This window comes from Eumetopias jubatus, unplaced genomic scaffold, assembly GCF_037043125.1.
Source record: "Eumetopias jubatus isolate StellerSeaLion01/CBP00866 unplaced genomic scaffold, mEumJub1_p1.0 scaffold_15, whole genome shotgun sequence".
Taxonomy (NCBI): domain Eukaryota; kingdom Metazoa; phylum Chordata; class Mammalia; order Carnivora; family Otariidae; genus Eumetopias; species Eumetopias jubatus.
In genome coordinates, this window is record NW_028274821.1 from 59496420 (window position 1) to 59509090 (window position 12671).

Here is a 12671-nt window from a genome sequence, read left to right on the forward strand (position 1 = left end):
TCACGTACTACCTTGGCACACCCCTTGTATCCTATCATTTAACTTGTCTACGGTTTTGAAAAATGTTATTTCTTGTGTCTTCAATTCAGTTATACTTCTTTGATCGCTGACATTATTGCCCTCTACCATCACCCAAATCAGGTGTCAGATAAATACGTAACAGGTATTCAATTAGGTGTTTAAGCAGACATTTAATTAGACGTTAAATAAATACTGGTTGAAGGGATAGATAGAAAGTGTTAGAATAGAGTCCTTCCCTGCTCAGAAAAGTTCCCAGTGCCTTCAAAATAATGTGCAAACAACTGTTAGGGGGCTCACACCCTCCTCCCCCCATGTTGCCCACCTACTCCTTCCACGCCAGGCGCTTACCCCCAGTACATCTGTTCTTTTTATCTCTGCATCTCCTTTCCTAACCCAGAAAGCTCTTTTCCTTCACTCTCAGGGATGAACTCACATGCCAGCTCTTCACAAAGCCTTCCCGATCCTTCTGGTTGGAAGCTACCTGCTCACTTGCCTTGTCCTCTGAACAGAAGTGAGATGTGGAAGATGCAGGCCCCAGAGCCAGAGGGCCTGAATCCACTTACCAGCTTGTGGGTCTGTGGCAAAGTTACGAAACCATTCTGTGCCTGAGTTTTCTAATACAAATTTGGGCGTGTACTGCTGCTCACCTCATAGAGGTTTTGGAAAGATTAAATAAATTCCTACACACTGAGCACTTAGAAGGTGCCCACCCCATGGCACATACCTAGTGAGAATTCATTCCTATTGCTCATGTATGTTTTCATCATTCTTTCACTGAAGTCATTGTCTTACACGATTTACTTTACAAAAGTAAAATGATTTTACTTACTTTTTACGTTTCTGTCCCCATCATTAGAATAAGCTCCATCAGGGAGATGATTTGCTGACTGAATGAGCAAATGAAAGAGAGCATGAGTGGTTGGTTACTTGCTGCCCCGGCTCTCAGTAAGTGAACCCGATTCAGAGGCCAGGCTTTTGCTCATGGGACTTGGGAGTTGTTGTTTTTTGGTTTTTGGTTGTTTTTTTGCTTTTGTTTTTTTTTAACCACGAAACCTTTTGAGCTTCTGCTTTGCAATTTCAGGCATCTGTTTGATCTGAAGTATAAAGTTTAGAAATCCCTGATGCCTCTGGCACTACCAGGATCTTTGCCATGTAAATCTTCTTGGGCATGTTTGTTTTCTGGGTATAAGCTGGAGTAGTAAGCTGATAGTCAATTTTGTCTTGCCTTCTAAAATTCACATGTGTTGTTAGTTTTTTCCTAGTGAAAGCCCTGGGTTGGAAGGAAGGAATATTACCTGTGAACAAGTTATATGACCTCGAGCAATTCACTTTTACAACCCGGATCTCTATTTTCTCGTTTTTAAAAGGAAGGGATTTCATTACCTGTGAGGCGTGAAGAGTCTGGACCACACATCTAGCACCCCAACTTTTAAGACTCCCATGTGAGAGATGGGCCTCCAAAACACCTTGCTCTGAAAGCCAATGGGCCTTGTGTCCACAAGACCCACAGGACTAAAGCCAGCAAAGAAATAGTTATTAGTGGGTGCCCAGCACCGCCGCTCTCTCCCTGGGGCTCAGCACAGGGAGATGAGGCTGGAGTGCCCATTTCCCTGTCTTTCCCTGGTGGAGATTTGATTGCACACTCTCCGTGCTGCTGCCTGAGGCTCTGGCTTCTAATCTAGCACCCAGCTAGGGACTGGCTGCCATCCTTGAAATCCTCCTGCCTTCTCCCCACCAGCCTGCTCCAACAGTAACATCCGGTCACTGTGATCTGCCTGGAAGGAGCTCGTCCACACATCTAGTGCCCCAACTTTCGCAGCTGCCACCCAAGGGACAGGCCCCCAAATCAAATCAGTTGTAAAGAAAGCAGAAGCAGACATCTGCCTTTTGTGGGTTGGAGTAGAACTTAAGTGTTCTCACCAGAAAGAAAGGAAAGAAGAAAGAAAGCAAGAAAGCAAGCAAGAAAGAAAGAAAGGTAGATAAATATATGAGGTAATGCATGTGCTAATTAACTCAATGGTAGGACTCCTTTCACAATGTGAAAATCTCAAATTGTCCTGTTATACACTTTAAATATCTTACAATTTTGTCACTTCAATAAAGCTGAAAAAAAGAACAAGCCCTGGCCTCAAGTAGGCAGCTAACACTACTAACATGGTTATATTCAGAGATGAAGGGACAAGGGCTTGGGGTCACCGAAAAAAAGGTTCAGATGGAAGGAATATGATGAAGACGCGCCTCCAGAACTTGGGAGAGAAGACCTAATCACGGCCGAGTCACAAGTCACAGAGCAACATTCAATGCCTGTGAGGTCATAAAACTCACGTGGCATTGTCAGATAAAAAGCATGGACAACAGCATGTCCATTCAGAGGAGAGGGCGTTCATTTCACTGTGGGCAGGAAAGCCCCCCCCCCCCACCCCGGAGGACATCTGGCGCCCTCTGGGCCTTAAGGGATGGCAGAGATTCTCAAGGCCGAAGCAGGGACAGGGAGATGCTTCCTGTCGGGGAGGTGGTATAAGACTAAGCCAGACCAGAACTCCTGGAGCCAAGGGTTTACACAGGATAAGAAGACAGGTTAGGACTGTCCTGTGGCCATCCAGAGGGCCTTGGCTGCCAGGGAGGGAGGACAGATTTCTGTCCTTTAGTCCTTCAGATCAGAACTAAAGCTCAGTCTCTTCTGTATTTATAACAACCAGCCATAATCCATAGGCTTATGTATAAGTTGCTTTCCAATATCAGTATCCTCTTTTTGAAAGTGTTTCTAGAAAAAAGAAAAAGCAACATAAGAACCCAGCTTTACATCCATTTTATTTTTTTAAGATTTTATTTATATTTATTTAAGATTTATTTAAGATTTTATTTATTTATTTGAGATTTTATTTATTTATTATTTATTTATCAGAGTGAGTGAGAGAGAGAGTATGAGCAGGGGGAGGGAGAGGGAGAAACAGACTCCCTGCTGAGCAGGGAGCCCGATGTGGGGCTCGATCCCAGGACCCTGGGGTCATGACCTGAGCCGAAGGCAGATGCTTAGCAATTGAGCCACCCAGGTGCCCCTTTACATCCATTTTAAAAGGGAATCTAATCCAATGATTATGAGCTTGGTCAGATTGGCTTCATCCACATATCTAGATACTCAACAAATGATAGATAGCGAATGGGTAAATAAATGAATGAGTGAAATATGCAAGGCCGTCTTGGGTCCATCAAGGGAATGGAGCAGGGTGACCGTGTGAGTGGGGGGACAGATGAGCCATTCAGAAAGAGCTCTGTCTGGTGGACAGCTTCTGTAATCCTTTGCAAAGAAAGTGGAAGCAGACACCTGCCTTTTGTGGATCAACCTTTGTTCAGCCTCGGAGCAGTGTGTGCAGGACATTGTGACCTTTATTTCCCGTGTCCAGCCGACGATGCTTTCTGATCAACGTTTGTAGGACACAGAGACAATAACGCACAAGCCAGTGTCTGGCTTTTGCAGGGAGAGGTTTTGGCTTGGATTCTTTCCCTCAGTTTTAATAGGGCTTGTGACGGGAGAAGGGATTATGAAATCTTTACCAAACGACATTTTGAAATGCCTTCATGTCAGGGTGCACCAGACCAGAGCCCTTGACCAACAGGCAGGCAAAGCCAGCTGAGTGCTCCGCTGCATGGGCAGCATTTGAAAATTCTCTTATTGCAGGTCCAAATGGCTGCCCTTTGTTTAGATGAACCATTCCTGAGCTAGAGGGAGGCAGTAGTAGTCATTGCTCTCTTGGGGGAAGTTCTCGTGGATGACTGGGGCCTGCCAGGAAGAACATTATTTTGGGCGCTGACAAACCTGGGTTTGGAGGTTGACATCACCCATCTACCTGCTGGTTTACTGGGGGAACTCCATACAATCCCTGCCTCTTGCCAAGTCCACCTAAATCTGACAATATTACCCCCTGCCCTGAGGAAAGAGCACCAAGGAGAGGCTGAGGGGGTGGGGTCTATGGGCGGGGGTGAGAGTAAAGGTGGGGGCCTGGCTGCAAGACCCAGGCCAGCACTACCAGGCAAAGGGCCTCTTACAGGCAGAAGCCTTGACTTGGGGGCTCAGTTAGAGGTCCACGAGAGAACTGAGAGGGTCTATAAAATATAAGTAAGGAAAAGATGACAGCCTGCTTTTCCAACTACAATTTAGATTTTCCTTCGGTTAAGCATGTGGGCCACAAACCATGGTATAGCAGGGGACCCGTGACTTTGTCACCTGCCAGAGTCACATGTTTTCATAGCACAATTGTGGCAGAGACCATGAATTATCACTTCCATTCATCACCTCTTCAAAAGCATAGTCATTGGGGCGCCTGGATGGCTCAGTTGGTTAAGCAGCTGCCTTCGGCTCAGGTCATGGTCCCAGGGTCCTGGGATCGAGCCCCGCATCAGGATACCTGCTTGGTGGGGAGCTTGCTTCTCCCTCTCCCTCTGCCTGCCTCTCTGCCCACTTGTGCTCTCTCTCTCTCTGTCAAATAAATAAATAAAATCTTAAAAAAAACAAAAACAAAAGCATAGTCATTATTAGACCTGCTAGATTTTTTTCCTTCAATGCGTTAATAAAGTAGCATTTACTTTCCATATGGCAGATTTGTTTATAGTTTGGTAACTATATTTCAGTTTGATCCTTCCCTTTGTACTTATTCTAGGCATTAGAAACAGCATTCTGAGAAGCAGTCCACAGGCTTGGCCAGCCTGCCAAAGGAGTGAGCTCATGGCACACAGAAAGGTTAAGAACCCAGAAGAGCGGCCAGCAAATGGGAGGTTCTGAAAACACAGGCATGTTCAGTTCCGTTTCAACATCCTTTTCAGAAGACACAAAGCCCTTTGTTGCTCATGTCTGTCGCTGTAGGAAGTTGACCAAGGGCCAACAGAGAACAGGATGGTGACGTGGGAGAAAATGGGTGGAGGGTCCCCAGAGACATAAAGTAAGGGGAAGTCACTGCTGACATTCCCCACCACCAACCCCAACACATGGTACAACCAAATCTAAGCATGTAAGTCAGAGCTGAAACCAGCAGAGGCTCGGGGACCCCGGCCCCTTAGGGGTCTCTCCCTCTGCACCATCAGCTGGCTCCTTAGACTCAGCAGCTGTCTGCTTAAAACTCCCAGCCGGCTCCTAACACCTGCCAGCCGGGTGCCCGGCCTATTGAAGAACTCCCAGACCCCAAACATCTTTCCTCAAGAAGGTCGAGATGAGAACTTTATGGTCTTTGTTTGAGGACTCCACTGCTATTTGATCACCGAGTGTATGAGTCAAAGCTCAGGGCTAAACACCCACTTGAACTTTGCAGTTTCCCTGTTTCATTAAGAAAGTTATTGTGGAGTCTGGCCATGCATCAAAGACACGTTAACTCTGGGAACAGCCCATTACTCCAGGTCAGTCTTGGCGGATGGAAGAGTGTGGCCAGGAGCCAATAGGAAGGGGCTCGGACCAGAGAGGAGAGGTTCTGCCAGAACTGGTATGGATGGCTTAAGATCCGACCCTGGGGATAACAAAGCTCTAGGTTGTAGAGCTCTCTCATCAGACTTACTGCTCCAGAAATACTTCCCCAGTAACCCGCAGCTAATGTGTAGGTAAGGAGAAGTGGAGAGTGCGTGAAGTTACTTACAGGCATTACAGAGACTCCAGGTTTCTATAGGGGCACAGTAAGTAAAGAGTGCTCTCTTCATTTTTCCTAGGAATCCAGTGTTGTAAAAACAAAACAATAAAAAAAAACAAAGGCAAACAATAAACCTCGCCAATCTCATTTACTTGCCAAAGAGCAAATAGGTTGAGTTGCTCCGTTGCTGGTTGGAGGAGAGTGGAGGAGGGGAAGCCCCCTTGTTGGCCACCATCCACGTGAACACCACTCATGGAAAGAACATGATGCCAGCTACTAGGGCAACCAGGTCCCAGTCCTGCCCTACCTCTCTCTTAACCCCCTACTTGAATTCCTTTTCCCAGTGTGCCTCAGTTTCCCCGTCAGAAAGTTAACCACTACTGCTCCTGAACACAGACCAGTCTGCAGTCCTGGCTGGATAACCCCCCACCCCCCCAGGTGTGGGCAGTCCGAGAAACAGAGAGTTCTACTGGTGCCAGTGCCTCCCCCACCGGGGCGCCCTGGGGCAGGGGAGCTGCTGTCCCACCCAACTGGTCAGAGTTCTGTGTGGCCCGTATGGTGGCTTTCACTTGTTCATTCATTTATTAAGTGCTGTCTGGATATTTTTCTACTTCTAAGAATAAAACATGTTTATTGTAAAAATTTCAAACACAATGAAAATCTAAAATCAATACAAGTGTTTTCCCAGTACTGCCTCCTAGAGGAAACAATTTACTGTTCTGTTTATTGTATGTACTTTTTTTTTTTAAGATTTTATTTATTTATCAGAGAGAGAGAGACAGAGGCAGGCAGAGGGAGAAGCAGGCTCCTTGCTCAGCAAGGAGCCCGATGTGGGACTCCATCCCAGGACCCTGGGATCATGACCTGTGCCGAAGGCAGACGCTTAACTGACTGAGCCACCCAGGCATCCCTGTATGTACTTTTTTTATTCTTTATCTTCCTTTTCTTTCTCTTTCCTTTTTTTTTTTTTTGTAGCATGTGAACACGTTTTATTTGAGCAATATAGAACTACTTGGATTAAAACATCAGAGTTCCTTTCCACTCCTTTCAACCCCGAATTCCACTCCCCTCTGCAGACAGTCACTGTTAATATTCTGGTTTCGATCCTTCGAGACGTTCGAGTGCAGGTAGCTTGCTATCTGAACGCTTGCTGTCCAGCACTGGACAGTGGGAGGTCACTGCTGCCCGTGCAGCCCTGCTCAGCCCCTCCTCACCCTTTGCCTCTCCACTTCTCAGGTAGGTGGTAGACGCCGCGCCTTCTGTCCCCCAAAGTCCAGGGACACCGGTGAGTCCTCTAGTCATTTCCTGAGTGGTTCTTTCACACAGCTCCTCCCCACGGGGGAAGGGGAAATAAAGGGAAGGGGAGGGGAGGAGGCTAATTTCCCTCATGCCTGTAGGATGACTGTCAGGAACTAAGAGGGATACATACTTCCATCTTTACATCCAGAGGAACAGAGAGCATCTCTGAGCCAACATTTCAAGTAAGATTCAGCTTCACGTGCACTGCTTGGACCAGGTGGCCTCTTGAAAACCCTGATTTGCCCGGGGAAATGGAATATGTTCATTGACTTTACCCAGCCGGGGCCCACCCTGGATCTAGGACTGAAGCCAGTTCCCTCCTCTAAGCATGGGGTGCATGGAGGAGGGATGGCTAGGGACTGTCAAAGAAGAATGAGAGAATGGATACCAGTAGGCAATGAGAAGTGTTCATTAGACAAAACGTCTAGACCTGCAAACCCAAGAATCCCAAAATGCCACCTGTTGTTTTAGAAGCACTAAATGCTTGAGTCCTCTTTAAGCGGGTGAAAGAATTGATTTTTCATTAATTCTGGGTGTCAACCACCCATCACCAAGAGCTGAATGACCCCAGACCTTTAGGGGGTGCCTTTGGTCTCTTAGGGAAGAAATAAACAGGAAAAGCCTGCCATGTGGGTGGCACTATCATTGGCACTTTCACTTGTGCTAAATTATTTCATTTAGTTCCTTTGATCCTATGAAGAATCTTATGACCCTCAGCTGACAGATGAGGAAACGATGCCCAGAGATGTTAAGCAATTGACCCACAGCACACAGGGAGTTAGTGGCACGTTCCCGGTATGAGGATTCTCAGCGAACTGGAGTTGAGTCACCGGACTCAAAACACAGGGAATTTGTCTTCAGGGTCCAAGGTGTCTCCTGGAGGCTGAGCCCTGAGATGCAGGTGGGACAAGAATTAGGGACTGAACAGCCATTAGGTTTCCCTTCTTTCATCTCTGCTCCTCTCTGGGTTTCTGCTTCATTCTCTCTTCCTGCAGACAGACCTTTTCTGCTTCTTCGAGCTTTGAGCCAGAACAAGTGTCCACTGAAGACACTGTTCTTTTCTTTCTCCTCCTTCAATTCCAAAATCCTGGAGACAGCACACCCATCCACACAGGGGTGAGTGAATGACTGCTTTGCTGGCCCCACTCTGGGTGGGTGTCAAATAAGGTCATGACGAGTGCAGTGGATAACCCCGAAGCAGTATATTCTTTGCAGACCAGCAATAGATAACTGACCTGTGCGTGCTCAGTCAGGATCTTGCAGCAGCAGGTGGGTCGCTGGGAAACATGTTTTGAGCCCACTTCTGCTGGTTGCCTACTTTTCTTTCTCCACAGGCATGTTGTCCAAACTCCTGCAGTTGTTTGTTGCACAATTCAGAGTGGAATTGAGAAGCCTTAATGAAATGGTTGCTTGGAACTTGAGATTCCTGCCACATTGCTATGCAATGAAATTCTGGTGCATTTCCTCCAGCAAATGTCTTTAGTTCCAGGTTGGGTTTGGGTAGTGGATTCCTAGGAAGAGACATGACAAGCCACCCCATAGGGGACAAGCAAGGCCCTTTATAGACAAATGCTGGACCCTGGGTAGGTAAGAAGCTGGTGGCATCCGTGTTCTGTGCACAGGCTGGGGCTCATTCCTGATTGTGATCTCATGCATTTGGTGTGTGGGGTGCAGCTCTCACCCTTGCCTGGTGAGCTGAACCTAAGTCATTCAATACACAAATCCAGGAAGGGCAGTTCGCTATGACTGGAAGAGTCAAAGGCAGCCTCAGCAGCCTCTCTCTGACACGTCTCAGCAAAGGAGTGTCTGTTTATTTTCCACCATCCCGAGTCATGTGCAACCTGGCCCAGATTTGGAAGAAGGTGGAGCTGGCTCCCCAGCCGGCCCTGAGGAGACTTCCTTCTGAGGCGTCCTGAAGTCAGCCTTGTCTTAGCTGACACAATTAAATGTTTCTAACACCCAGGGGCCCAAGCTTCTCTCAGGAGTTCTAGACCTGGATATGGAATATCTGCCCCTATGTGTTCACCTCACAGGGTGTCTCACTGTTGTTAAAACCCACTCCTCCTGCAAGACTCATTTCTTGGGTGACTGTTTCCACCAGCTACCTAACCATTCAAGCTGAGTCATTCTCCATTCCTCCACTCAAGGGACCTTTCTGGAACTACCATCCAGTGCCAGACTCTGTGCTAGGCCCTAAAGGTAAAGACACGGAACGGTGCAGGCTCCAGATGCTCACAGGCCAGTGAGGAACCCACAAGAACACTCCGGGTTGTTCCAGGAGGAGGGATGGAGTGTCTAACCCAGCGCACAGGGATCAAGGAAGATCTCCTGGAAGAGGTGATACCTGCGTTGAGTCGTGAGAAAAGAGCTAGGAGGGGAAGAAGCGGCCTTCCAGGCAGAGGGGTCTGCAGGAGAAAATATATAAAGAAAGAACACAGTGTGTCTGAGAAACCACAAGTAGGTTGGTGCTGCCAGAGGGTAAAAGACAGTAGGGTAGGGGCCTTGAGTTAAGACTGGATCCACGATTAGGAGCAGACTTAGGAGCACTTCTGTTGGAGAGTAAGACTGTAGGCGATGGACACTCGGCATCAGGGAAATTCAAATCAAAACCTCAATGAGATACCAACCTCACACCAGTCAGAATGGCTTAAATTAACAAGTCAGGAAACGACAGATGTTGGCGGGGATGTGGAGAAAGGGGAACCCTCCTACACTGTTGGTGGGACTGCAAGCTGGTGCAGCCAGTCTGGAAAACAGTATGGAGGTTCCTCAAATAGTTGAAAATAGAGCTACCCTACGACCCACCAATTTCACTACTGGGTATTTACCCCAAAGATACAAATGTAGTGATCCAAAAGGGTATGTGCACCCCAATGTCTATAGCAGCAATGTCCACAATAGCCAACCTGTGGAAAGAGCCAAGATGCCCTTCAACAGATGAATGGATAAAGATGAGGTGGTATATATATATACAATGGAATATTATGCAGCCATCAAAAGGAATGATATCTTGCCATTTGCAATGACGTGGATGGAACTGGAGGGTATTATGCTAAGCGAAATAAGTCAATCAGAGAAAGACAAGTATCATATGATCTCACTGATATGAAGAATTCTTAATCTCAGGAAACAAACTGAGGGTTGCTGGAGTGGTGGTGGGGGTGGGAGGGATGGGGTGGCTGGGTGATAGACATTGGGGAGGGTATGTGCTATGGTGAGTGCTGTGAATTGTGTAAGACTGATGAATCACAGACCTGTACCTCTGAAACAAATAATACATTATATGTCAAAAAAAAAAAGAAGATAGTAGGAAGGGAAAAATGAAGGGGGGGGAATTGGAGGGGGAGACGAACCATGAGAGACTATGGACTCTGAGAAACAGGGTTTTAGAGGGGAGGGGGCTCGGGGGATGGGTTAGCCCAGTGATGGGTATTAAGGAGGGCACGTATTGAATGGAGCACTGGGTGTTATATGCAAACAATGAATCATGAAACACTACATCAAAAACTAATGATGTAATGTATGGTGATTAACATAAAATTAAATTAAATTAAATTAAAAAAAAGGAAGAAATGTAAAAGACCGTAGGTGATGGAGAGCCACTGAAGGGTTTGGGACTTTGGGTGGGGGTGGGTAGTGAAGGGAGCCCGATTTTGAATGACTCACTTGGGAAGCTGTGGAGAGGTCTGAAAAAGAGGGTTGGTGGGAGGGATGCAAGCCTGGAAGCAAGATCTTGAGAAAGCAGATGATGGAAACTGAACCACGGTTGTGGAGGAAGGGGAGAAAAAGGGACTACTGATTAATTTGGAGGCCAGAGATGAGTGAGTCAGAGGACTTCCCTGATTCTGGCTAGGGTATCTGGGCGGCTGGTGGGGCCAGCAAACAGAAATAGAGGATACAGGAGGAGAAACAAGCTTGGGGGAAAGGTGATGAGTTTATATTTGGAGACACTGAGATGGAGTGCCTATGGGATATTCGGGAGCGGAGGTTCAGGAGGGTACGTTCAGCAGGAAGCTGGGAAGGCAGGCAGAAGCTCCGGGGGAGCAGCTGGGACTGCAGGTATGAATCTGTGAGTCATGAGAACTGACAGAACCGTTGAATCAATAGGAGGATGTAGTCACTCCAGCGAGAATATGCAGAATAGGAAAACCAGAGGGTGAAGACACGCCCTAGGGGGCCCTGACAGGGAAGGGGCAGGTCAGAGAAAAGAAACTCAGAGAGACAGAAGAGAAGAAAGAAGGAGGACTGAGTGGGGAGACATCACGAAAGCCAAAGCCACACAGCTCTAAGAAATGAGTGGTGTCATACACCAGAGAGAAGTCCAGCAAGACTAAGACTGAAAAGTGTCCATCTGCCTCAACATTTAAGAAGCCACTGGTAGGGTGCCTGGGTGGCTCAGTTGGTTAAGCGACTGCCTTCAGCTCAGGTCATGATCCTGGAGTCCCAGGATCAAGTCCCGCATCGGGCTCCTTGCTGAGCGGGGAGTCTGCTTCTCCCTCTGGCCCTCCCCCATCTCATGCTCTATCTCATTCTCTCTCTCAAATAAATAAAATAGAATATTAAAAAAAAAAAGAAGCCACTGGTAAACCTGGGACTGGTGGGGGCAGGTCTTGGCAGATATAGTTGCCCCCGTCCTACCTGCTTGCATGTGGAAGGAGCATGGGAGTTGAGCTCCCATCTATGAATCGATCTTGATCAATATAAAGGGAGCCTGATTTTAAATAAAATTGCATTTTGGAATGCAACCCAAACAAGCAAACAAACCAGTTGTAGGTTAAACATTAAAAAACATTTAAACTGTTAGAAATCCTACCCAGTACGGAACAAACACAATGTTAAAGGAGTGAGTCTCTGAGCTGTCCTGATCCTGTACGATTCCAAGAAAACAGATTTCTTATGTATGCTTTCTGTAAATAAAAGCAACATTAAGGCACATCTTGGACATTTATAACCACATCAATCTTGACCTATACATTAAAAAGCTTTTATCTGGGGGTGCCTGGGTGGCTCAGTCGTTAAGCATCTGCCTTCAGCTCAGGTCGTGATCCTAGGGTCCTGGGATCGAGCCCCACATCGGGCTCCCTGCTCCGCGGGAAGCCTGCTTCTCCCTCTCCCACTCCCCCTGCTTGTGTTCCCTCTCTCGCTGTGTCCCTGTCAAATAAATAAATAAAATCTTAAAAAAAAAAAAGCTTTTATTTGGAACTTGGTTGTGTACAATAGTGCCCTCTGGTGTGGATGTCATGCTTATCTTTTATTAGCATGAAGGCAATATTCTCAAATTATTCCTGCTCTCACACATGGAGGGGTGGGGTTGTCTGATTCAGGTTTTCGCTTGTTTAGGTTTTATGGGATGCAACATGTGCCATTGGGGATATCAACGTACCTGGTTTGGCTCCTTCAAGACGGTTAAAAATGCATTTGCCCATGTGTGTTGTATAGCTATACTTCTAATAAAAGGGTCACAGAGTGGGACCTACCCTTTATTTTTTTAAAATAAAGCTTATGGAATTATACATAGAGAGAACTGAACAAATCATAAAGCACAACAAATTTCTCAAACTGAAGTACTTGTGTCATCAAGCACAGAGATCAACAAACAAAATTACTGACAGCCTGGATGTACCCCTCCCCGCTCATACCCTCTGCACCCTTTGGTCACTACAACCTCCAAAGCGAAGGACAACCACCATCATACTTTTTCATAGCATAGATCCACTTTGCTTGTTTTTGAACTTTCTA